The 27212-nt window shown below is 33.1% G+C and overlaps 1 protein-coding gene across 1 annotated transcript in view; it reads left to right on the top strand.

Moving 5' to 3' along the window:
* The first annotated feature begins 1002 nt into the window (after positions 1-1002).
* The window catches only part of LOC149412267 (uncharacterized), a 284347-nt gene continuing 258137 nt past the window's right edge, over positions 1003-27212 (top strand). Inside the window, exon 1 of the mRNA XM_089645793.1 lies at positions 1003-1144. The gene's annotated coding sequence lies outside the window, so the exon portion shown is untranslated. The remainder of the gene's footprint in view (positions 1145-27212) is intronic.

The raw sequence follows: 27212 nt of genomic DNA, 5'->3' as shown, positions 1-27212 counted from the left end.
CCTCTTGCTAAGGTTTTTGAAACTCAGATATACAATAATATTTTTTCACACGTAGAGCCCCCTCTGCACTCGACTACATAGGTTTGTTCCTCACAGGGTATCGATTCTCCAATCTAGGCCGCTCGCAATCGCCGTCGAAAGTACACAAATTTATCATTTCTAATCTTTTGTCATTTCGAAATTATATGTGTAATTATTTCTTTCTGGTACACGTGACCATTTTACATCATACGAAATACATCTTGAATATTTCAAGATTAATACACTTCAAATAAGAATACAATTCACTCATCTAATGTGTTTACACAAAATAATTTACTGCCATCTTGATGCCACATTATGTTTTGGCAATATTCGCAACATTGAAATAAATGTTCACAATAAATTATTCTCATTCACGTTTCTCGCCAAAATATTTTAAAATAATGTATAATTTTAAAATGTTATTTTATAATATAATGTATAGTTAATGACATTTTTAACAACAGTTTTTGCAGATTTTTGTTTCTATGTGTCTCTATTTGTGAAGACTTTGTCTCTTGCTCCTCTGTACTCGCTATTTGTCATTTGAGTGAGATTTTATTTTTAATCAATTTTTAGGTATATATTTTTTATTTTATCTGTTTTTTTAATCTTTATTTAGATGTATGCAATGTAATGTCTGACTATATTTTTGTAATCTTGTGTACATATTATTGTTCCCATCGTAATACCCAGTAAAAAATGTGAATGCTTCCCCGAGCAAATGCGTGCTAAATACATCAATGGTGTTTTATCGCATAAAAATATTTTTTGCGGCATCTATTGAAATTCTTGCAAACTAGTTTCGAGCAATCGTTCGGCATGTGGCGTCATCCAGGACGCAAACCAAGAGTTGAAAGAAAAGTTCACCCAGCGGCCGTAACACGCGTGGAGCCACCGGCTGCAGAAAATTCAGAAAATCAATTTTTGAGTGCAGCGACTGAATGTTCTCTCAACCCGTCGCATTCGGGAGTTCTTTCTGCGTCGCGAGGCGTACGGTTGTCCTTACTTGCAACGCGTGTTTTTATTTATTTATCGTAATTATGGATATTGTCTATCGGTGAATGTTTTTATTTTGTTTCATATTTCAAAAGTGCCAGTGAACCAAACACAGCCGGCAAACGTGAGTAAACATCTCAACTTGTGCATTTTCAGTCAGAACTTGTTTTGTTTACATCGAGTCGAAAACCTATTTTTATTGTTTTGTTTGAAGATTTGACTGCAGACGAGAATCTGTTGCTCACGATGACTCGTACGTGATTGTTTACAATAATTCTAACTAGAATAATACGTAACTTTGAATATTTAATTAAAACATATCATTAAAAGGTACATTTTAATTTTTTTTTCAACTTAAAATTAATAGTATTAAATCTCGACGATGAAAACTGTGTTACTCTTCATTATTTTTTAAAACATTTTCGTATTTTTGAAGTATAAAAGTCCATGTGACCAAGTGCATTATTGATTAGCAAGAGATGCAAAGAATGGGCTAGTCCCCCTTATCCCGAATTGCATTTCATCTTTCACCTGCATTATATTGATTTTACTACAAAATACAATTGTCAGAAACTATTTTTTCAAATATTTTGGAATCGATTATCTGTTATAAGTTAAAAGTCTCTATTAATACCAGAACAAGATCATATAATTATTATAGTTAGTGCAGTCGGACTTGAACAATTCGTTAAACCCCTTTCATAATTGATACCTAACATATTTACTGTCATCGTCAATATTGATTCCGATCTTCCTCCATTAAACACACAATATTTACGCTTTATTGATTACAGAGATAAATATTATCAATATAACTCGGCATCAAGTTTACACATTTATCACAATATTATTATAAAAATGAGGTATTTGAACTGTACAAACCTTTTTTTGTTCTGATGTAGGTATATGTATTTTGTATATTGCATTTAAAAGAGATAAGGATACGAGAACATTGAACTTTATACTAATTTTGTATTTACTCAAATAATAATTATTAAACTTCGTGACGACTATTCCTACTAATAGTCGATGTAGCCTTTCTTATTACTATAATAAATTCAAATGATTATTATTGAACTCCGTGAAAATTATTCTTACGAATAGTCGATATTGTCTTTTATATTCCAATAATAAATTCAAATGATTATTATTAAACTGCACGACAACTAACTATTCTTTCGAATAGTATATGTTGTCTTTAATATTCCTACAATAATTAAAAACTATTATTAAACTCGGTGACAACTATTCTTACGAACTGTATCTTTCATATTCCTGTAATAAATTCAAGTGATTATTTTTAATCTCCGTGACAACTATTCTTAGGAATAGCCGATGTTGTCTTTCTTATTACTGTAATAAATTTCTAAATTCAAATGATTATTATTAAACTCCGTGACAACTATTCTTACGAACTGTATCTTTCATATTCCTGTAACATATTCAAATGATTATGATTAATCTCCGTGACAACTATTCTTACGTATAGCCGATGTTGTCTTTCTTATTACTGTAATAAATTCTAAATTCAAATGATTATTATTAAATTCTGTGACAACTATTATTACGAACAGTCGATAATATGTTTTTTATTCCAATTGGGTTTCATACATACATAATTAATAACAAAAGTAGAAACAAAAATGTTTAGGAAATTACATTAAGCATACAGTCAACAATTTCTTCGATACGTCAATATTAACTTTAATTAAGAATTTCTTCGTTATTTCACTTTCGTTTTAGCGAAAAAAAGAACTCCAAAGCAACTACCAGGTTCCTGCACTTTTAATCTTTTCCTCACTATTTTTTTTTAACTTTTCAATCTTCTGTTCGAAGCACGCCTCAATCAACAGTGTATTTGTAACACCGTACTTTAAATTTCACATTGTTAACCTGCGCCAGAATGGATTGACGGCCGGCATAGTCCAGTGGTAACGCATTGGACTGCCATTCCGAAGGTCGCGGGTTCGAACCCGGCGTGCGCAAATAAATTTTATTTGATTAATTTGTGTTATTTCACAATTAATTAATTAAAATAATATATAGTATATTTGCGGCACGTTCCAGAGTGGAAGATACTACCAGTATCGCCCTGGTGTAAGACCACCATTCAGAATTGAAACGTTGCTCCAAATGGCTTTAGCCGTGTTTAGTGACTAGATCTGAATAGCCAGGTACTTCCCCACCTTCCTCTTTCCCTTCCCCACTTACCTTCAGCCTCACAACATCCCCCAATTGGGGATGCCATAGTCTCACTGGCTCCAGACGGGAGCAGTTGGGACTCTTGTGAGGTATTCACTATAAAAAAATAAAAAAAAAGAACATAGGGTACTCCGCACAGACAGGCAGAGGGGGTGTAAAGCCATAAACACAATTGTTTTCTCGGTATATGTAGATTATTGTGATTCTTTCTGGGGACACCCTCCCGTCTGAATATTTCAATTCAATTAATTTTCTTTAATTTTATTCTTATTCTCATTTTCAAAATGTTATAAAATGCAGATTTTAACGCGTTTATAAATATTATATATTATAAAGCATAAAAATAATTAATATGAAACAGAAGTACAAATATTAAAAAAAAAACTTTAAATGCTTATAAATGTAACTAGCAATGTTGCCGTTTAAAATCAGCCTCACTGTTTTTTTTTATATTAACCACACACAGAAGGCATTGTGGAAAATAATTTGCCACAAAGTCTATGTCATCTGTGTGGAAGGTCTTATTTTAAACGAAGGATCAGAAGTCTGGGAAGGTAAAAGGTAAAAGAAGGAAGGTAAAAGGTATGAGGTTTGGGTAAGAATCTAGGGTTCAGTGTGTCCAGGAGTGACGGATATATGAATATACCCCTCCTGCTGCAGCACAAGGCACCTCACCCGATGAACCCGGACACCCCTGTTAATTCACCAAATGTAGCAAACCGCTTAGGATGACCTGTGATAGGGGTGTAGGTTATCCTATAAATGGCACCCGGGGTGGCGGTTCCCAAACCCGCCTCCCAACCTGCAGGACTAACTTGCCAATAGTCATGCCGGGAAAACCGAATTGATTCCTTTCTAAAGCAATTGGAAGGAAAGGGATTGCACTCCCCGCCATCGGCAGCCCGGTATGACCATTGGCAAGTTATTTCTGCAGGTTGGGAGATAAAACAGTATATGCTGAAGTGACAGAGATAACCAACGGGTCCATAGAAATACATTTTCCATACAATGACAAGTAAAAACACAGTCTATAGAAAACATTAATTTTGAATTTATGTGTAGGTAATATTTTAACTTCCCAAGAAGCCTAAACGGTTTCTACGTTACTGACATACATAATACAGATGCGATGTTTGCTTCATCCTGTCTGGCGTATATTTTGACTATATTTGTATTAAAAATATTAGTTTAAAAATATATCCATAATATTTTAATGCCATTATTGTATCAATAAAAGTATTAAAAATCAATCCGTTACGTCTATACACGGTGTCCGAAACTCGTAGTACAAGCGGGAAACTGGAGAATCTACACCACATGGGGAACCCAAAAAAACATAAAGTTTTTTGATTTGAGCATTTTCAAAAAAAAAAAAACAAAAAAAAATATTTTTCGGCTATTTTAGGGTTAAAGTTTTTTCTGGTGTTTAGGGTTGAATAACAGATGTTTTAACCCTGCAGAGCAGAAATATTTTATGATTACACCGGTTTAAATGAAGGGTGATTTCAAAATAATGCTTCAAATCCGAGTTTCTTCATTTGTTTTACTTTCAAATAGTTTTAATTAGTTGGGTACTTTGATCTTCAGTAATAATTTATAAGAATTTGATTAAAAAAAAAAAAAAAAAAAATCAACTTCAAACTCGATTTACTCTATAACGAAAGCTCAAATAAAAAAAAATATACTACAAAATCGACTCCAAATGTGATGTAGATTCACCAGTTTCCCGCTTGTACTACGAGTTTCCGGACACCCTGTATAAGCCTGTGTTACACGGAGAAAAATGAGTATTGCCAATTTATTAATAATCTCAAAAAATTATTCGTAATGCACGTGCACTTGCCTTGATAATATATCATGATAATATATTCGCAATTTACTAAAAGTTTATCAGCAAACCTGTTAATTCATTCGTTAAGCCCTGCAATCTCGTTTTTAACAAGATTACCAATCATTTGAAGACATTCTTAAAAAATGACACGGAGAAAAAGAGAATCGATTTTATTTATAAAAATCCGGTCCAAAACGGGCCAGAAGGCCGTTTCCTAATACATTTTTAGTACTCTCCGAATATATCGTAACACGTGTTCATGCATCTGCGTTTGCCCTGTAAATATATAAACGACATGCGAAAATATTATGGTTTTATGAACACGTGTTCCGACGTCGCGTTAATACATTCCCTTTTTACTAAGAGTTTAACCTGAAACTTATTAATGCATTAACCTTTTGTGCCTGCAGTCCCGCTATTACGAATAATTTTAAGCGATTTTTATAAATTAGCAGTATTTTAAATCAGTAAATTTTCTCCGAGTAACTTTATCAATCTATCCTTAATCGACCTTGTCTATTTTTGAATCTACAATCAAAAGATCCTATCAATACTTTTTACTGTCAAATAGACTACACAATTTAACGCTTGGAATGTTAACCGTCCATAAATATATTTTATTATTCCGATAAGTTAAGTTGATAATTATCAAAGGTTATTTTATTATTTACCATACGCTTCGCTTATCTTCTAGATTTGAAGTTCATCTATTACTATTTGTACTAAGAAGAGATAAATTAAATTATGTTTGTCTGATGAATCGCCGCAAAATAGCTGGGATCTCACCTAGCTGCTATAAATACCGTAGAATGGCGAGACTTCGACTTTACCTTCCGACTCATATCCGCGTGGATGTGACGGCGCGCGTTCTTGGAATTATTACATTATTACTCTCCCGCTCCCGTCATGAATGAATTCACTCTTACGACGATGCCTAACTTTGTTATTTAATTTTTTACGAGCAAATCATTTTAAACAGGACGCGATTGAATGAATTTATGCACACCGATAGTTTAAACCAAAAGTTTTTCTTATTAGGTTGGGTTAGGTTAGGTTACCATTTCCACAAAACATTACCACAAACTTTTTCTCAAACGTTCGAAAAGGGGGCGTTCCCATTTTTGTTCGAAAACGCAATGTTTGTATTTTTCGTGACCGATGGAAAACATTCTGGGAAGGCAGGGGAGGGGATTGTTACATTTTTTGCAACCACTGTACTATTTTTGAGGTTATGTGCACTGAGTGAACTTAAAAATTAAGAGTTTGTAAATAAATAATGACGTATTTAATGTTTGTTTTTATAATGAACCCACCTCGCCGAGACAAAACAAAACAAAATTATCAGTATAATAATTAAGGTAAGGGTACCTTTCAAATCATACCTTTCACTTTCGGCTTTCTGTGGTGGTAGTAGGAGATTTTCAAACATTGTTGGGTTATTCGTAACCTGGGAATGTTTGTCTTTCTTTTTAAAAAAAAAAAAATGATTTACCTTTACGATCTATGGTCAAAGATAAGCCGTGTGTTTTTTTATCAGGCCACAATATTATTATCTTCCGCTGATTGTTGTGGCCAATTTTGGTCAAAGCATTTCCAATTATTTTCTTTAAATGGTTTGGTTTTTTTATAGATATACATAGATATGTAGAATGTATCGTCGTTATAATAAGGCTTCTTCGTCAGAAACTTAGTCAACCGAGATATAATTGTGTAGGAAATATGAACCGCACATCACCCATGACTGTACGAATACCTAAAGATTAATATTTATTTGCTAAATTCGGGTGACGCGACAAAACTGAGTTTAATAACAATAATGCGGCAAAACTGCAGAGAAAAAACTGATTTATCACAAAATGGCTTCACACAAAACACGGCCATCTTCTGATCTGCGTTTGATAAAAAAATGAACCGAGCAATTTAATGAGGTTGTTTAGAGTGTTTAGTCCATAGCCTTGATTTTTAAAGCGGCTTTATTAATACCATTTTTACAGCCGTTATACCTTTTACTCATTTATATATATTATTACCACTGAATACATAATCCCAAGAAGCGTGTTTCATACAGAATTGAAAGGAAAATTTTGTCGCCAATTTTTTTAAGAATTAGATTTCAGGCCAATGAAATTGATTAACCGTTTATTTTCTTTATTTTTTAAAATTAAATAGAATAGAAAAAGTGTCTTTAAGTTACCTCAACTTAATTTAACTTCCTGTCTATAAATTACAAGGCATTATGTTTACTTGACAATCAAAGACCACACCTAATAAATGTTGTCAATTTTTTTAATCTATATTATACACTGTTAATAAAGTGAATAAATCGTTATCAAACAATCAGTTTCCTCAACAAAACATAAGGGCTCTGTCTACGTACATAATTTTATGTATGTTATCTTGAATTTCGCTTCCAACAGATGTTCATTGGAATACAATAATGTATATTATATTTATGTCAAATCTGCCAAATACTGACCCCATTGCCCTTGTTAAATGCATCCATTTTATGTTTTCAACAGAAGCTTGACATTTAAATAAATGTTTAAATGTGTTTTCTTCGTTTGTGATATCGTACACGGTCATAATAACTTTGAAACATAAATTATAATTTAATATCTTTAAAATGTGGTCTACCTAACCATCATAGATCATAAGACATATATATGTCTTGAATACTTCAAGATTAATACTTAAAATTAGATGGCAACTAACTGATATAATATATTTACAGAAAATAATTCACGGCCATCTTCAATATCGTCTTAGCAATATTGAAGTAAATGATAACAGAATGTGCTGAAGTAGACACTTTTGTCCATAATTTATACGGATTCAAAAAAAATGTTCTGCTGTTGCTATAGTTCTGATGTAGTTCAATAATTTTTATTTGTTTTGTATTTTAATCTTTATTTAGATGTATCAAAATGAATGTATCCTATGTCTGAGTATATTTTTGTAATTGTTTTACCTATTTTGTGTATTAACTGAGTGTTTGTAACTGTTTTGTTACCACGTCTGTAAAAAACCTAGTATAAATAAATAAATGTGCCATTACTAACGTATGTGTTTATTATGGAACAAATTAGAACATGTTTCAGTATTGCAATAGCAATCAGCAATACGTACATTTATAATTATAATTGTGTGTTTGTATCCACGATGCACTGGCATCCACTTAAATGCATTCGTAGCAGACACTCACTTCAAGGTTAATTAACATTTACAAATCTTGTTTTTACATTCTAGTTGCACTTATGTTATAAATTGATTTTGTGATAAACGAATATTACTCTTTGTTTTTTTTGTATTCACCATTTTTATTAATACTTGTAAGTGTTAAACAGTAAAATAAATAAGTAAAAACAACATGAATTATATACCTAGTTGGGTACAGCATTTAACAGAACTCAATCGAAAAGTATAATTTGCATATTTTAGGAACAGGTTTATTTAAATAAATATTATTTTATAATTTGAACCTGTAAAGGTGGAACTAATTTGTGGGAGTGGATTGGTTGTCACGTCAAATTTTTTTGTTTTTTGATTCGTATGATTTAAAAAACAGTTACTGAGTTAATTTAGCTGATTGAAAGCGAAGTTTTGATGGTTAAATGTAGTATTTTTGTAGCACTTCCCAGAGTTTTAGGACATCTGTAGAGAGTATGAACCATGAAAGAAGCGCTGGGGAATGGTATAGGAGTCGGATATGCCTGGGGGAGTCATGGCACGATCAAGCGAATCAAATACATGGGTCGGGCCATGTCAAGAATAACATAAGAATATCTGTGCATGAATTTCAATGGATCGTGCAGAAAAAATAGTTTTGCTAGAATCTCTTTAAATTGTTGGCAATGCGGATAAAAACGGGATTACAGGCTCTTTCCTGATAAACTTTCAGTAAATTCCTCATATTAAACCTCATAATGCACCTCTGCATTTCCCTTGAAACTACATAATGACGAAATACGTAAATATTAGTATTTTATCGACATCATTATAATACATTCGTATTTTACTCAAAGTTAATCAGGAAACCTATCAATTCATTCGTTAAGGGCCTGCAATCCCGCTTTCAACCGGATTACGATTAATTTGAAGAGATTCTTAATAAATTAACATACTCATTTCTCCGTGTCTTTCAATCATAGTTTTATGCCTACCATCTTTTTGTACAATCTGTCTAAGTTTCCGGCGAAACTGCATGATGGTTAGTTATTATTTACTTAACTAAATAAAATTTAGGATTATTGTAATTTAAACTTAAATACGGTTATGTTAGAGTTTTTGAAATGCAGTATAAAATATAATACACTCTAATTATATTTTCTTCCGAGAATAGGAATTATATATTTAAAATTAAAAGTTCTTGTACAAGCCTTTTTTAATATTTATTCATCTTTAATAATTTAATTTAATTACATGGTTGATGTGTTGTATTTGTCTCACTAGGGATTCCTGTGTGGAGAGAAGACTAAGTTTATAACAAAAGTACAAATAACAACAAAGTATCGTGCCATTGTTATAAATTGGTTTTAATAAAATCTTTGATATTAGCTCTCTCTTGGTTTATTAACCAAGATTTCGTGTCTGATTTAAGTTGAGTTCTGTCTAATCGCAAGTGCAAGAACATCGTATAGTTTTGTTGCAGAGTATTTAAAACTTATTTTAGTTGTTTTAAAACGTTATGATCTTTGGTTCTAGTATCGCGAGCATTTTGGAGTTTGTCGAAAGTAGTTCTGTGTTTGAAGAAATATGCTAGTTTGTTTTTGCCATATAGTTGCCTGATGCCCAGAACACAGATTCTCCTAAAGATTTCATCCGAATTTCTTGTGATGGGTAGCTTTAGGTAGATACATAATTTGAATAGATGTAATAATAGCACTAAATTTAAAGAAAGACACAAGAAGAATGAATAAGCATTATGTCATTATATCGCCAGTGCCCGTGGTAACCACTAATCGGTACTTGTAAAATGGGCTTGTACGCCTTCTGCACCTCCCGACCAGCTGAATTATGAATGTATTCGCTCATCACTTCAGCTGCACGTTTTTGTTACGAGACAATATCATTGAGATTTTTTTTAGAATAGCAAATCTAAGAGCCTTTCCACACGACACATGTGGCGTCGCGACGTATGTTCCATGTCCGCGTCCACTGCTGAACTCCCAAATATAATATAAACATGACATGCATCCAAGTGTGAACAGTATTTTTAGAAATATGAATATTTATCCCATTCGTTCATACCGGCGTGCGCAAGTATTGTATTTTGTATTGTTTCACAATTAATTAAATTAAAGAAATTCATGGTATATTTGTGGCAAGTACAAAAGTAGTAGATACTTTCAGCATCGCCCTGGTGATGACCACCACTCAGAATCAAAGTTTTGCTTGAAACGGCTGTAGCCGCATTTAGTGATAGTATGAATAGCCAGGTACTTTTCCGCATTCCTCTTTTCCATTTATTTCCCTTGCCCACAAACTTTAGCCTTACAACCCAATTGGGGATACCGGTTCCATGATAACTCAACACAGTGACAATTCAACACACTTTTAAAAAGTGATATAAAGTCATTAGAAACGATGAAAAAAAAATATTTTTACCTAACCTAACCTACATAACCCAGTTAATAATGTTTCTGTTTCATCACTTTCCATGACTTTATATAGCTTTTTAAAGATGTGATGAATTATCATTGTGATGATTTATCCGGTTACCGGGGATACCATATAGTCGCACTGACTCCAAGTGAAATGAATTAGTTGGGACTTCGTGGTATACATGTCATATATATTATTTGAAACGTCCCTCCACGATTTATTTTCAGGCTATCTAGAAAAGTTATGCAAAATTAATTATGCCAGAAGTTACTGCTCAGTGCTACTAAATAGTTTTAACTGGGAAGATTGTAATACATGTCTGCTTAATATCGTATTTTATCATCTTATATTTTTATCTTACCCATTTGATTGGACAAGCCCACGTGTTGGTATGTGCATATATTCTATTATTATTTTTCATCGATATTTTCATTTGCTGTGGATCTATTTTTACCAACAATCCGGTTCTGTGACATACTCTTGAAAGTAGGTGTGCGATGGCATGAATCATGTAGACGGTATAGTTATAATAAATACGTATAAGAAATATGCACTGTATCGATTTATAATTTTTACTGTTTATTGTAAAAGCCCCTCAAAAGGGCGTTAATAAAGTAATTAATAAATATAAAATATTCTTAAAGCAAATAATTAACTAACTATTTACATTATAGTGCTCTTTATTACCTCTTTGATATTTATCTGTAATATTGTAACCATGTGTCATCTATGACATCTATGTAATCACTAAAAGATAAGTATTTGTTAAAATTTACAGTTAGGTAGGTTCCGTTAAGAATTGAATGTGTCATCTTTTGACAACTTCCCTTTCTTGTTATTTCTATGACCTTGTTTTGATATCGGTGATCGGTATTATTTTTATTAGTATATAGTTCAAGGTTACAAAATTTTCTTCAAGTTTTTCTTTACACCTCATTCCTGGTCTAGTTCTTTGAAATTACATTTGATTGAATATGCATTCGCAAATGACAAACCTCCATAAGTTCTTGACCCTTATGTTGTGTAGGTACCATAGAATATATTTGTGTTTCTCTTATTCCCATCCTTCTTCCTTCAGGTGCTTCTCTTTTGCTCTCTGTCATCTGAGATAATGGCCTTATTTTATGATACTTGTTTACCTACACAGGGTGTTGAGGGACGTCTTGATTTATTTTAACCAGCGATTCCTGACATTATTTGGAGTAAAAATTGTTAACCTAATTTTTGATATTTTTTTCACCCTACAACATGAAAAAAACTATAGGTATTGGACAGTTAGGATCGGGGTGGGGGGGTCGGTTGGTTACTAAACTGGGTGACCGGTGACGAAATGTGGAAGTTTTTTTTACTTGGTTTTTAAAAAAAAAGGTGAACAAAATATCACCGGTTTCCACAAATCATTTACAATTTTTACGCTAAATTTTACCAGTAATCACTGTCCAGAACAACTAGTATAAAATAAATTACCAACATATAGTTATATAATTTATGATGCTTGACTAACTTAACTTCTTGAAGAACTCAAATCTTTTGTACCCAAATAATTTTTTTAATCATAAATATTACACACCGTATCGGTACAGATTTGAACGTGGCGAACCAATGCAAGTTAAATGCACGATCTCTTAACAAATACAGCAACCCTCCTAGATTTTTTGTTCCAAGTTTCGGTTATTTAGTTGAAGATAAAGAACGATATTGTCCCGCGTGCAATGCTTAGGATAAAGCGGTTCACTGTTCTTGGGATCGAATAGTGTGGACTTTGTATTATGATCTCGGCTAGCAAGCGATCGGATGTAATAACATTTTACCGGTTCACATAGAAATTAATCTCGAACTCGACTATAGTAATAGTACCTACCTAGAAAATTGCTGAGTTTAAAAGCCAACTTTACTCTGGATCCTCAAGATGTATCGAAAAAACCTTTTGATTGTTCAAACGCGGGCAATCCGTTAATTGATTCTCTTATCTTAATGAAAGGATTGTAGTATTTGAGTATCTGTTGAGATGGACTGTTGTGTTAGTTTTACTAACATTTCATTGTTCATTGTTCCCTTAGGCACACAACAGAAAGACACGCCAAACGCATTCACAATTCAATTTTCCACATGTTATGAAGCGCAGTGTTTACTACCGTTACACAGCGGCTATGGATTTATTTAACCTCGTTTACTTTTCCTCCCTTCATTAATTTATCTTCAAAAATACTCTTTTCAAAGCATCCATAATGATGTCCCCTGCGTGAAGTTAGTAACCAATATAAACGACAAAAATGTGAGCAAACAAGATGCAAATTCCCAACACTGAACATATTATTTGGTGAATTTCTCATAATCATTTGACGGATCGACGATCATTGGATCCATGAAATATTTTCCCCGCGTGTTCCTAATCTAATAACCACCCATTAATATATTGTCCTGCCACCTGGTGTTCCGTTGTAACTATATTTCTGTTACATGCCACGTTCGGGCTAAAGAGGGATAGGTTACAAGGGATCTAACGTCACTATATATATTATCATGTTATATAATGTTCATATGTTGTGGTGTTGGCTTCGTGTTTACTGCCCATGTTGTTTAAAATTACGCACATTAGTGTGATATACCGCCTTTTTGTTGGCTGACTCACCGCGGCTCGGAGCTTTAGCTGCGCCCAGCGTAATGCCTTGACGCGTCATAGTCCATGCTAGTTTACTTGTCTATGCCCACTGCTTGCTGATAAATAGACCACATAATCGTATGTAGAAATGGAACGTTCAAGAAGAGAATTAAGTATAATTTAACAGGAGAACGTATCTTTTTTTTTCGGCTTACGAAATATTTCTTACGACCATATTTCTCATACAAAACGAGTTGTGTTAAAAGTGTGAACTGTACCGCGTTGTAAGAAAAATAATGTCATATAATGTTCATAAGATCTTTTTACTTCTGGACTCCAGACATATCGATGAAATTGCTAAACTCTTCAAGAGAGAAATTCGATACTTGGTATTGTTGATTGATTCACTTGAAGTAACAAAAAATTACTGTCGATTCTTGGTCGCGCATATGCGCCCCTAGAGATTTATCTTTTCAGTGTCAGGTTTGAATTATCTTTGCTCCTTTAATTAAAAGCCTTTAATGCTAGTGTTATGACAAGAGAGTCAGCTTGCAGAGGTTTGAATCCGCGATGCCTGAATGCGAACCCAACGGTTTGGACTGCTCAGCTACACACTCATAGATTACAATAACTTTTTGAAAATATCTAGCAAAGAAGAGGTTCGTCTTCAAAATAATAAAAAAACATTGTAAATTTTTAATTGAGATTGAAGAGCGACAACTCATAATTCAACGGAAAATTGGGGAAATATGAGGTTAGAGTAATTCGCCTCACCTCATGGTTTCGAAACTAACGTGATTTACGAGTGCTATTCCGCTTTCCGATTTGCAGTATGTAAGGTTAGGTTGAAGTTCCCTTGATGTTTGATGATGGCAGAATGTATCAAAAGAAATCGAATCTATTGTAAAATCAACATACAAACCCCTAAACTCACAACGCCTACGAAGATGTTATGAAAAAAAATGTCAACGCAGCTTTACGCTTTATCTAGAATCAAATCACTACCCCACAAAGGTCTCATTTTTCACTGTTTCATTATTCCGTGTCTTATGAGCATATAATTATGTCATCTGATTTTAACCTTTCCTGTCAGCTACTAAAAGCTACGCACACAAAAACTTTTGTATTGCAACGCGAAACAGAGAAAGATGTAAAAACTAGATTATTTTTGCAGAACTTTGCAGTAAACAATTTTAAGATTTTTTCGCCATAATTTTAGGAAACTATCAAATGACATTGCTACAATCCCTATTATTTTTCTTGTTTGGAATTGTTGGGTTTTTTGCTTGTTTGTGGTAATTTAATAACTATGTAGTTTCTACTTGATCGTTTGACTGATATATCAACCATTTGATTTACCGCTTCAAGGTTGCAGACATATCCGTGTATAATATTCCCACTTGACCTAGTCGTATCAGATTTCACGATAATGTAATCGATGCATCCGTTTTCTGTCTTTAATAATCTATTTTTGATATTTGACACCATCTATCGATCGATTGATGTATGTAATTTTTTTGATAGTAACGTTTTTTAAATTATGTATTTATATTTCTGACCAACACGATTAGTTTTGATAGGCAGAGGAAGGACTGAATACAGAAGAAATTATAAAATTTAAAACGGAAGCTTTGATTATTTTTATTGACAAATACCTTCTTCACTTGCGGTATTTATTATGAAGAGTGGGAATTTGCAATGACTGAAGAATTTGTATGACTAGGAAAAACCATGGGAGATGTATGATGGTTAGTTAAAGTGTTTGTCCTTTATTTTTAAATCTAGACGTTTGATTCCGACAAAAAATTACACGTAGTTTTCATATCATTGTTAGAAGATACTATGATGAACATTTCAATGGCACTTTTTAATTTTATTATTTTTTGATATTGGTGGTGGATTTTCATATTTTTGACATATTTTGAATTTATTACTTTTAGTACAAATTGTACCTGTATGATGATGTCTGTGATAGGCTAAAACTGATAACTGTAAAAATATGGATAAAATATATCTTTTTATAATGGTCTTTTAGCTGCCACGAAACATTTTTGGAAATATAAATGCAATGGTTTTTTTTTTAACATGTATAACTTCGTGGGTATGCATGATAAAATGACTTAGTTTGAATGCCACTGTGATTGAGTGAGATAATTAACAAGCCGATTCGATTATAACATACAGTATGTTTTATAAAACTCTAATGAAGGCTCAGGTCAATTCGAAACCGGTTGGTTTATATATTATGCTCAAATAAAATGGTATTCAAACTAACTTACTTTATTCTAATTATAAATATTTCGCTCTTTTTATCGGTTTTTCTAAGCAAGTATTCATTTTTAAAATTCGCAATTTCCATTAATTTAACGTTTGCAAAAATATATTTTTTACATTAACCATTAATCGTTGCATATTTTTGTGACATTTTCCGGATAAAAATAAAGCAAGTGTTCATATCGAAAATTGATATTTTCGTTTAAAATTTGAAAAAATTCCAGAAATAAATATTTTTTAATCTTTCCTTAAAAACCACAATGATTTTTGTTATTTATTGTTAAATAATGTTTTGTTGGATTCTTCACATAATGAATATTTCAAAGCCACTGAGAAAAAGCTACAAACAAATTATTACAAGCAATAAATATTAGCCTGAAACGCGTGATTCTATAGCTTTCAGATAGGCTGTGTAAATTTGATTACGCCAGAGCTTACCATTTAGATGTTTCACATAAACCGTTCTTCTTTTATTGGAATATAATTCTTACATTTTAATACAAAAAAGAGATTAACATCTTTTGAAGTTACCACAATGCACAGGTTATTTCTAAAATTACGTATTATAATCAGCATACATTACCATAATGAAGTAATAAAACAAAGTATTGTGTTATTTGATTGTTATATCATATTTATAATGTTGTTTCGTGTATAAAACAAGTCACGCTATCACCTACTTGATGTTCATTAATTCAATATGATGTGTTCGTCGTAATCAAAAGCGGTCAATATAAATGCAGTACCTATCCCGGCTAACAAGATATAAATTGATTTATTTTTTATGTAAATCGGTCCATTCCCCCGGAGGTACGCACTACAGATCTATATATAGTTACAGACAGGCTGTTTCAGAACGTACCCGGCACACTTTCACCAGTGATTCCTTGGCATATTTGAAATAAAAAATTGGATTTATGGTTAAAATCAATCGAGTATTCCTGAAACACCTTGTATATGGAACAAGTATGAAAGACGGAGGTTTTATGCAGTCTGGTAGTGTCGTACCGAGTCGAAAACGCTGTAAAATTTCAATAGTAACCCATTTGATCGGACACGGTTTACACAGCAAGTGGGTATTATTTATAGGACTTTCTATGTGACAACAGGATTTTACGCCTACTAACTGTTTTGTTCATTCAGGTAGTATTGCATTCACGAAAGTCACAAAATCCAGTCACTGTAGAAGCGACGTAATATTTGGAGGTACGTCTATAATTATACAATATATGTTTTTTTATCAATGTATAATTAAAAAATTTCTCAGCGTTTCGATGAGATGGGGTTGAATTAAATTCAATAAATAATGGTAATTTTTTGTAAATGCACAATACTGTATACTTCAAATTAACATTTAATATTTTGAGAAATTTTGCATGTTTTGGAAGTATGTTTACGATAGACAGAAAGGCTGTTAAAGACATAGAACGAAGGGTAAATGAGAGTTATTTTTTAATAAAGATAAAAAAATATGCTTTTTAATGATTCACCCAGCTGGGCTGTAAGCCGAAACAACTTAAGGCGACATGATACTCTAATAACGGGGGTTTGCTCGACGCTCACATTTTAATTATTTCTGAAGAACGTATTACTAAAATCTCAAATGTTTCTAGAGGGATCCCTACGGATGTAAGTTATTTATATTTATGATTAATAAAAATCGGACCTTACCATTAAAATATTTTATCTAAAACGGTTTGAAAATTTTATAAAAAGTTTTTCAACTGTGAAATTAGTTTTAGTTTTCTTTTTGTAACTAATATTTACCTACAATTTGCTTAAATTTGTTACCACGTAGGTTCAAGGTATTTTGATGATGCGTCTATATATTTTATAAATCCACTTTTCACACGCTTCTATATCTTGCATGACATAGGGTATATTGTTTTACATTAATTAACTATCATAAGCATATAATTTATAACCCATTAAGTGATAAAAATTATTTTTTATTCTGAAAAATCTGCCGAGTTTCAGCTCCACTGGATAAATGAGTACGGCTTTTTTTAATCAAGATACTGTTAAAAATGCGACTGCTTGACTTTTCCTAACACAATATTAGTCATTAATAATATATCTGAAACTATGGCCTTGTCCGATTAAATATAATCGACGAGATGCGAAATTATTATTATTTGTAAGAACACGTGTTCCGACTTCCTCATAACACATTCGTTCTTTACAATTTTACAATACAGTTAAAATTTCAAATCATTCGTTTTAGGCCTCCAGTCCCGTTTTTAACAAGAAAATAAATATTTTGAAGAGATTTTTAATAAATAATATTTTTTTCCGTGCACTTCCAAGATTTGCATTAATTCGCAAAAAAGTGAAATTCAATAGATGTATTCAAAAGTATGACTTCAGTCTCGTCCCCTTTTCAACAATACAGTTTCATTTGTCTTAAAATATTATATATTATCTGAATTTAACACCAAATGACGTATAAAAAAGTATTTCTTTGTTTTACTGGTAACACTAATCATAGTTTCCATACACACCGCCTTGGGTGAATAATCTTACTCGAACAATGTCGGTATTGGTTGTAGATACTTCTACGAATGTAGGGATGAAAGGTAGACTGCATAATGTATGCCAGGTTTCGACCAACGTAACTCATCTGAATTTTAAAAAAAAATCGATTAACTTCTCGAGCGATTGGTTGTATATATGCATTTATCATATAATTTAATTAACATCATACCTCAAAACAATAATTTAGAAACACATGAACTGCTAACTGCGGTTTAAAGCCAATCATTAAATAAATTTATAAACAAATAAATTTGGTTCATTATGATAAGCGACCGCTCTAAACGTTTTGCATCTTGCCATAATTTGGAAAAAAACGCTCGAGAAGTATTAAAGATATGATAAAAATAATCATGTCACTAAGTACAATAATGTAATCTTTTAGATTGATATGATGTTTTCGGTAGGGAGATAAAAAAAAAATCTGTTTAACTGCCATCTGCGGCAGTCAACTCTTAGATCAGCGACATCATCAGCTGTAGGCAGACTGATGGAACCTAAGCGCAAGCCAAATACTAAGTTTGGTGATCGCGCTTTCGGAGTATCTGGACTGAAGTCTTGGAATAAACTCCCTCCGGAACTAAGATCCATAACAAGTCCAACATAATTCAGGTCTAAACTAAAAACTTACCTTTTTAAGCTGTCATACCCTTCAATTAAATATACCATTCCTGAGCGAAAGTCCAGTTATATCCAATTATGTCCTAAATCCTGTATCTAAATTTCGCTAATAAACAATTAGTTAATGTTTATTAAGTGTTAATTTCAAGTGACCTACCAGGTAAGTATTTTACTGTTTATTATCTCCATAAATAGTTAGTAATAACATAGATATCTGTAGAAATGTATTGTAAGTTTGTACAGCGCCCTTGTTGTGATTTTTCACAAAAACGGCGCTATCCAAGTCATCCCAATATTATTATTATGGCTTTACACTTGAACATTTAAACATCTGTAGTGTGTGGCGTGTAGCGGGCTCACCATCTGCTAATGCATAGATCAGCGGTCAATAGAGTGGTGAAATAGGCTGCAGAGCGATTTCATAACACTCGTCCATTCGGTGCCACGCTGCATTGGGAGGGCTTGGAATATCCGACCGGTTGTCATTCCCCGTCTCCTCTCCTCTTCTCTCCCCGTACCACAGGCTCTCCACCCTCCCACACCCCCCGGCCGGGGGTGTGGGCGGACCAGTCACAACCAAACAACCGACGCAGCATCAACAAACGAACAAACTGTGCAACCGTGACTTGGAAGTACCCACTCGAGCGTCCTAATTCAAAACGAAGAAGTTTAAAAAATTTATAATGGCCCTTTTAGTTAAATTTCAGTTGACCTGATTAGGTTGGCACGCTGTGTTTTAATGTTGCGGAGCTGAAATATCCAAATTGCACTGTACAACTAGAAAGTATCTAATATTATTGTTAAGGGTTTATGACTCCTTCGAGCATTTTGTTTTGCTGGCGACTATACGTGGCTTTAAATGGAACTAATTGTTCGATATATGCAATTACCCAATTAGATCATTCTCTACAAACCTATGCATTGTACATATAGTTTTGTATTAGTTATCGACAAACCGGTGGATGCAATCTGTTAGCCATAAATTGATAATAGTTTGACTAGTCTATAGTTAGTAATAACATAGAAAATTTGTATAAATGTATCATATACATATTTTTACAGCGCCTTGGAGGTGATTTTTCAGAAAAACGTGGCTCTACAAATCATCAAAATATTATTATTATTATTATTAAACCAAGCATGAAACATCGAAAAGTTTGAAGCTTAGGTACTTAACTTTCAATCGACAAGTGAGGCACAAATTTCAAACGAACATAAATAAAGGGGCTTATTTCTGCGTATGTTTAGTTTTGCTGACTTCCTTGCGTCACTTTTAATAGAACTAGTAATTGACATTATAATTTGTGGTTAGTGGTAACCCATTTGATTTTTCTCCGAAATAAATGTATTACATAATATTACGAACCTTGTGGAACACCCGCAGCCCTTCAAATGGACAGTTAGCATTATAATCACATACCTACCTATAAATAATTCAGTAGGTAGTGGGGTGGAGTTTACGAGTTTCTTTGGGATGGACGTTATTTCGTCCCATGCTTGCGCTCACTTTGCTTCAGTATTCCAGCATCCGAGTCTGATAAAATTCATGTCGAGATATATTATGTACTGTGTTGAGAATAATTTTATATATAAAACTGGGAGACATTGTCTGGGAGTAATATCTTTCATAAGAATGGGACTGGGGAGCGATCAGACCGGGTTGAAGTACGTACTGTCGTATAAACCTCCTACGTGTTTCTTTCAAAGAGCTTTCATCTAACATTAAAGGAGTTTATTTCCTTATTTGTGATAAACCCACATTTCCATCTATGTACCATATACATATTTGCGCATGCTTTGCGTGAGGTTTACACTTTATATATAATATTTTATCGCCTGAAGCGAACGGAATATTTTTCTTAAGTTTACTTTGTTTTTCGAATAGTGATATATATACAATCACCTACGATGGGCAAATTGACGAGTCTAAAATATAGTTTTCAGAACAAAACAAAGTTCTAAAAACGAATTGCGAACTAAAGAAGTTCGTAGAAAGTTTAGTTAAGGCGATGCACTACGTCGTGTAATATTTTAAATTGAGCCGCTATGAATAACAACCCTTACGTATATGGCGATAAGGTTTAAATTCCCGCTTATCACCATCCGCCTGTTTTGTTTTATGCAAGAAAAAAACATGGCCAAAAAGTGCCTTTTATTTTATTTCGTGGATGTTCAGGCATATATATTTAATTTTTTTTCGATCAATTTAAAATAACTTAATTTGCCAGATTATACAATAAAATCATAACCGAAAATGGGTTCGTAAGTTGGAGATTTTGAACTTTAAAGCAGTTTTCATAGGCCTTTAAATTATTTTTTCTGGGCTTATAAAAAGACTTATCTAAAAAATACTCGATTATTTCAACGGCCAAGATGTATTCTACTCGCAGTATTTAACTAAAGCATCTAAAAAATTTTTAGGCGACCAAATTTTCAAACCAAAAACACACGATTTTGCATTACTACGTAGTGCATCGCCTTAAGTGGTTTTAAACTCGAAAAAGAAATAAATAAATGAATCCGTTAACAACAAGTTTTTTTTACTAAAATACACCCATTATTATTAATAGGTGTATCTTTTTTTTATTTGACTGAGGATTGATATTGAAAATGCGTGAACCGCGCTTTACCTATCACTTTATAGAGGTTTACTTCATACATTGATTAACTGCTTTAAATTTTTATAATGTCATCGAATGAGTGCCACCAACAGTTGATAGTCTTCGACAACGAGTGTATCTACCGAGTTTCTGCTCGATCGCATGGTGGGAATGGCGTGAATTTCCACTTCCATGCCAAAACAGCTGTATCAATAACAAAAAATACTTGCAGAACTTATTAATTATATTATTAAATTAAATTTAAAAAAAAATCAATATTGTCACTCCGTTGTACTTCGTTGACGTATGTTCGACATTTTCAATTTGTTTACGTATTCAGCACATTGGAGAAACAACGAGGCCTATCAAACACACTATTATTCCAATCAGTGCGTGTCTAGATCTTCTGAAAATGGTTATTTTTTCCAATATTTTCAGATTAACTTCAGTGAATCTTTCTGCACAATAAGTCTCAAAATGGTCATTCCACGTATATATTTTTTAAATTATACTTGTTATGTGTAGTTATCGCGTAACTTTTATTTTCTCTCGTTTATAATTCCCATAGCAAGCTTTAGCATTAGCGGCGCCATTCGAGCCACGTTTCTGCTGTTTATTTTAATCCACAGTAAACATTTCCTTGGAGACTTGGAACTTTATCTCTTCCCAGCACTCACTGCGAGGTTTGCATATTTTTTACAGTCTTAAGATTTATCATAAATATGTTTTACACTCGCCTCTTTAAACCAGGACGTTCAACGATATTGTTTGTTTCTGCGATGTTACGAACGAAAAGTCTAGGCAATTTAAATATGGCTTTAATTAGTCTTAATACTTTCTTTCTAGTAACAATGGGTTCATGGGTTCACTGAAAAAAATATATTCCGTTGAATTGTTTTGTTCTCTTTTGTACACCATTTGTGTAGGTAGGTACCTACTATCTCCCTGTAATATGGACTTGTCATCATCCAAAACTAATCATGCCAATCTTAAAACAAAATGAAATCTTAATCTTAAATCTGAACGCAGTTGGCGTTTACAAAAAAATGTCCAAAGAGGAGAAGCTAGCAGTCCACAATGCTGGTAACTACCCTGATGTATTGAAGTGAGGCATGGAACTGGCAGAAAAAAGGATGAAAGTAGACTGAATGCTGTTGAAATGAGATCCCTGAGGCGTATGTGTGTAAAACCATGTATGATCGTGTTAGAAATGTGGAGATCCGCAAAGATTGTTGGTATGAAATTAACTGTAATGAATAATCCTACAGCTTTAGTTGGCAGAGGCTTTTTAAACATTTTTAGTGTTGGAATAACGGGAATAGAATATTTAAAGCGTGTAGCAGAATAGTGCAAGTTCTAATTTATAAATAAAATGCTTATCATTTTTTTTAAGTGGTGTAAATCAAAATGACGCCACGAATAATTTTACAACTATTGAAGAAGAAATATACTACTGAGTTATAATTATTGTTGCAGAGAAGATGGAAACACTCGGTCTTGGCACACACTCCTTACCTCATTCGTATTCATACATCGTCTCTTACATATCTTCTCTTATTCTGACTCTTGACGTAGCCCGACTCGATTATTTGGTTCACTTGATCAAGCCATGTCTTGGACGCCCTCGACTTTTTCTACAAAGATGGAAACGAGGTGCAAATGCACTACACACCTTTCAAGTTTATAATACGAGTATATGTAATAACAATTTACCAACCCGAAACCGCGAACCTCTTCATCCAGAGCCGAGCGGTTTACCACAAAGGTCAAATTCCAGGTTCTCACGTGAGAGTCTGAGGATGGTTCTGCCGCATGGTGTTCAAATTCACAGAAAAACCAAGTTTCATACATTACCATTACTTTATTGATTCGGCAAAAACAAACAAGTTAGTGTTTTAATCTGTTTTGAAATAACCGCCGTATTGATAACACATGAGCACTGCACTGAATTATCGTTTTACCGCAAACCACTGGCAGTTGACACAAACGATGTGATTAATCAATAATATTGATCTTTAAAAGATTGTACCTATTTTGGTTCATTTAGAACGTGGCTACTATTAGAATGCTCTAATGAGCAAACAGTCAGATTGATTGCATTTTGCTAAATTGTTCTTCTTCTTATGTCTTTTCCTACCGGAGGATGCGTAATGTCAGGATGTCAATCCCCAAATTGCACCTCCAGTTTCCTGTATTTGAATTTCACCAATTTTTGCGGTAATGTACGAATGTCAATCTTAGAAGCAGAAATTAATCCGCTTCCCGATAGCCGATCAAGCTGAAACTCGGCAGACAGACTCGTTGTAGATAACAATGCATTCTATTAACACACTCGAATATACGCATTTATCTGAAATCAGATGTCATTACAGAAATTATGACGTAAAAACATTGGCGTAAATGCTCTTACTCAGAAATGTATTAGAACTATACTTGTAACGATATTTGTAGAACGATTTGTTAAACGTATATGTAAAACGATATTTGCAAACGTAAATATATATGTTAGTCGTAAATCTCTAGTTTAAGCCGTAGTTGTAAGTCGTACAGGTATTGTGTAAATACCCACTCGGTCATAAAAAAGTTCTGCAAAAGAATAAATATTTTTAGTTCGATCATGCTTCGCGCAGATATTTTCAAATATCGCATAAACGTTTTGGATACATTCGCCTTTTCAGATGCAGTTGGCGCTATGTTGACCCATGTTCAACAAGCATTCATAAGCAAATGCGGGCCTTTGTTTTTACTGAAAATTCAACAGTCTCAATATATCCTCCCATTTGACATTTCTAAAGCAGACAGAAAATATTGACTCACCTTGACGTGGGTGGCGGTTTGCTCGCATATGAAATTAGTTTTAGTATTTTAGAGTTCGTGGAAGCCGCCATTGGATTACCTACGGCACAAAGTTCCCATGTAAATAAATCCGCCGCGTATTGGCGATATAGAAAGTTGTTAAAAGCTCTGGAAGAATCTCGAGGTTCCGGTGAATATTCGCAGCTTGAAAATAACATCACATGAATAATTCTTGATTCCCTATTTTTTCGGTTTTTAACCTTTTAATAACTGCGTTAAAGTTAAACCAGCTATTTTTTCTCCACAGAGGAAGGTCATCTTTTCAAAAGTTGTATGCAAACTTAAATAGAAGAATAAGTGAACAATATGCGGAAGTGTCATAACTACATTCATGTATCCAGTATGTTTGGATTCAAAAAGTTACCCCGATTTGTGCACTGTAGCATTCTGGTTGTCATAATATGTTTTGCGTTTCAATGTTCGCAAAGCCAACGTTACAAAAACACTAGAATGAGACGTACACAACATGCTGAACCGTGAAATAGGAGATTTCGTTAAATTTCTATATAAAATAGGGTACAGGGTACATATAAGGAAGAATTTTAATGATTTTGTCTATTATTTTTTATTGCTATTAGTCGAGTCAAGGGCACCATGTCCTCAGTTTTGATAAGCGCTCGGTAACGGTTGGTCAGTAGATAGCTTGCAATCGCAGGCAAGAGTTGGTGGATTAAAGAACGAATTTCTTGCGTTTCAATATAAAATTTGGAATGGGTACTAGAATCATTATAAGTCGTCCATTTTCTTAACAGAATTAAGTTTAATGAACTGACTACTTACCATTACTCGGCTTTTTGCCCTGTAATATATGGAAAAATTAAGAAAAAAAAAGGGAAATTCTCTTAATTTTTAACATTTAAATATACATCTCTTATTTCTTAAGCTCCATACCTCAGACGGGAATTGACGTAGCAATCTTGGTAGAGAAATATATATTATACGTTGTCCTAGAAAATACAAACAGAAAAAGCTTACATACATTTAAATTTAATGACGATAGAACTTACCTTTCTCGAGTTTTTGCTGCTTCAGGCATGAGGTTTTTGATTTAAATGCAAAGAAATTTATGGAATTTCGTCAATGCGCTTTTGATGGAAATTGATTTCAGAGTCAATTTCCTCATCGCTATTGCTTTTAGGTGCGAAGGTAGTTGAAACGACATTGATTAAATTAAATAAGGATATGATTTTATTTTTACTTATAGAAAGCCTGACAAAAGCACTGACAGAAAGACTAATAAAAGCATTGAACCTTGGAATCATAGTGATTATCGATTAGTAATAAGATAAATTATGTTCAAAACTTGAGAGCAAAGTTTCTTGAAAAGTTTATGTATACACTCTAAAGAAAGAGTTAAAAATGGCTCCTGTAATCCGTAATCATTATTGACCTTATCCTTTATTATGACGTGTACAGTATATTTCTAATTTGCCAGTTCCACGTCATCAATAACTATATCATTGTTGTTAGACGCTTTGAACAGTAAAGGCCCGTTTGCTCTATGGTTTCTTCGTTAAAGATTTCAAAGGACTATTTGATCTATGAACTTGTTTTAATTAGATTTTCAAAAAAATATCCCTCCTTTCAAGTTTACGCAACTTCATTATAATTTATTTGGCATTGAATACGTAACAAAGCATAATTGCAACATCATCGACGTCTGAGAGAAATCAATTAACTCCCGGTAGGCCTTCCCGTTCAATGCAATTAAAAAAAACCCCATTCAATATTTGTACCTGAAAATTTTTTGAAAGGCTCCCTTGCAGAAGTGATGGTGAGAATAAACTTATTCAGGGAAGGTGAAGAATGTATATTAGTGTTCAGCAAATCAGTCTTTTAAAGAAGGTTCTATTTTACAGTTCACATAACCTATTGGTGAGGTGTTCAGATAATTGGACGTATCCAAAGGAAGAAAGAAATAATTTAGAATAATCATAATCTTTTCCACTGAATTATTACTACGTTAAAAAAATAATGTTTTCTTCGTAACATATCGGGGCTTGAGTATTGTGAGCAGTCGTGGCATAGGCCTATCTCATTGGGAGTAAATCCTATGTTGGTTTTTATTAATTATACATATTTTTCCACTATTAAGTAGTATTAACTAAGAAGTTTCATAATACCACTGTACCAGATAATTCGACCTAGCAACAAGATGGCGATTTAGGCGTCTACGGCTAATGAATACTCGTATAATGTTGTAGGTTATAAAAAAATGTCTTAAATTAATATTTTTAACACGATACTGTTAGTTTAATTTTTTTATATAAAAATGTAACATCTTCGGTAATTAGCTTATTTAAGTAACATCTTAAAATACGGTAATCACCGAATAAATCAATTGATTATTGCAAAATATTATTTCGCACAATTTTGGGTTAGTAAATTACACCCTCGCTGCGCACCTAGGTGGCTGATAGATTCCTAAGGTTTGCACACTAGCGCAGGTTACCGCCACTAATATGTTTTGTATGAAATATTTCTTAGAACAGAAAGTCCCTTGGGTGCTGATTATGAAACGCACATATGGGATTAATTTGTACCCGAAAATTAAGTATGGGAATCGAAAGTTTTTATAAAATAATATTTTTTTATATTATAATTTGGTCTTATTTTCTTATCTTATTAGGAGTTCACTGCACAAATGCACTTCAGGGAAAACCGCCACTGGTAAGTGTAAGCTTTTCCACATATGCCTGCCTGCAACCACAAATTCTAGTCAATTTACCCAGGTATTCCACGCACGCCTATTGAGTTTCCATGCATACCTACAGGTTACCTGAGCATATCTAATTAATTCACTTAACTGACCTATATCTACTCCTCTTCGAATGGATATTATTATGATTTGTGGTGCATAGTCCGTTGCCTCAAACCTCAAACTCAGTAAATATGGAAATCCTGTGAATGCTAAAATCGAACTACTGAAAGGTATGAATAGACGTGAGTACCTGAGGTACACTTAGATTAACTCATGATAATATCTAGCTTAAAAAATATAACTTAATCTGTATTTTAAAAAAAATCTAATTATGCACTCCTGAGATTATTTGAAATGTTTAAATTTAAATTA

Source organism: Hesperophylax consimilis, chromosome 23 (genome assembly GCF_061612785.1).
Source record: "Hesperophylax consimilis isolate HC1 chromosome 23, BYU_Hcon_1.0, whole genome shotgun sequence".
NCBI lineage: Eukaryota > Metazoa > Arthropoda > Insecta > Trichoptera > Limnephilidae > Hesperophylax > Hesperophylax consimilis.
Note: the sequence above shows the minus strand (reverse complement) of the source record. Positions and strands in the feature narration are given on the sequence as shown.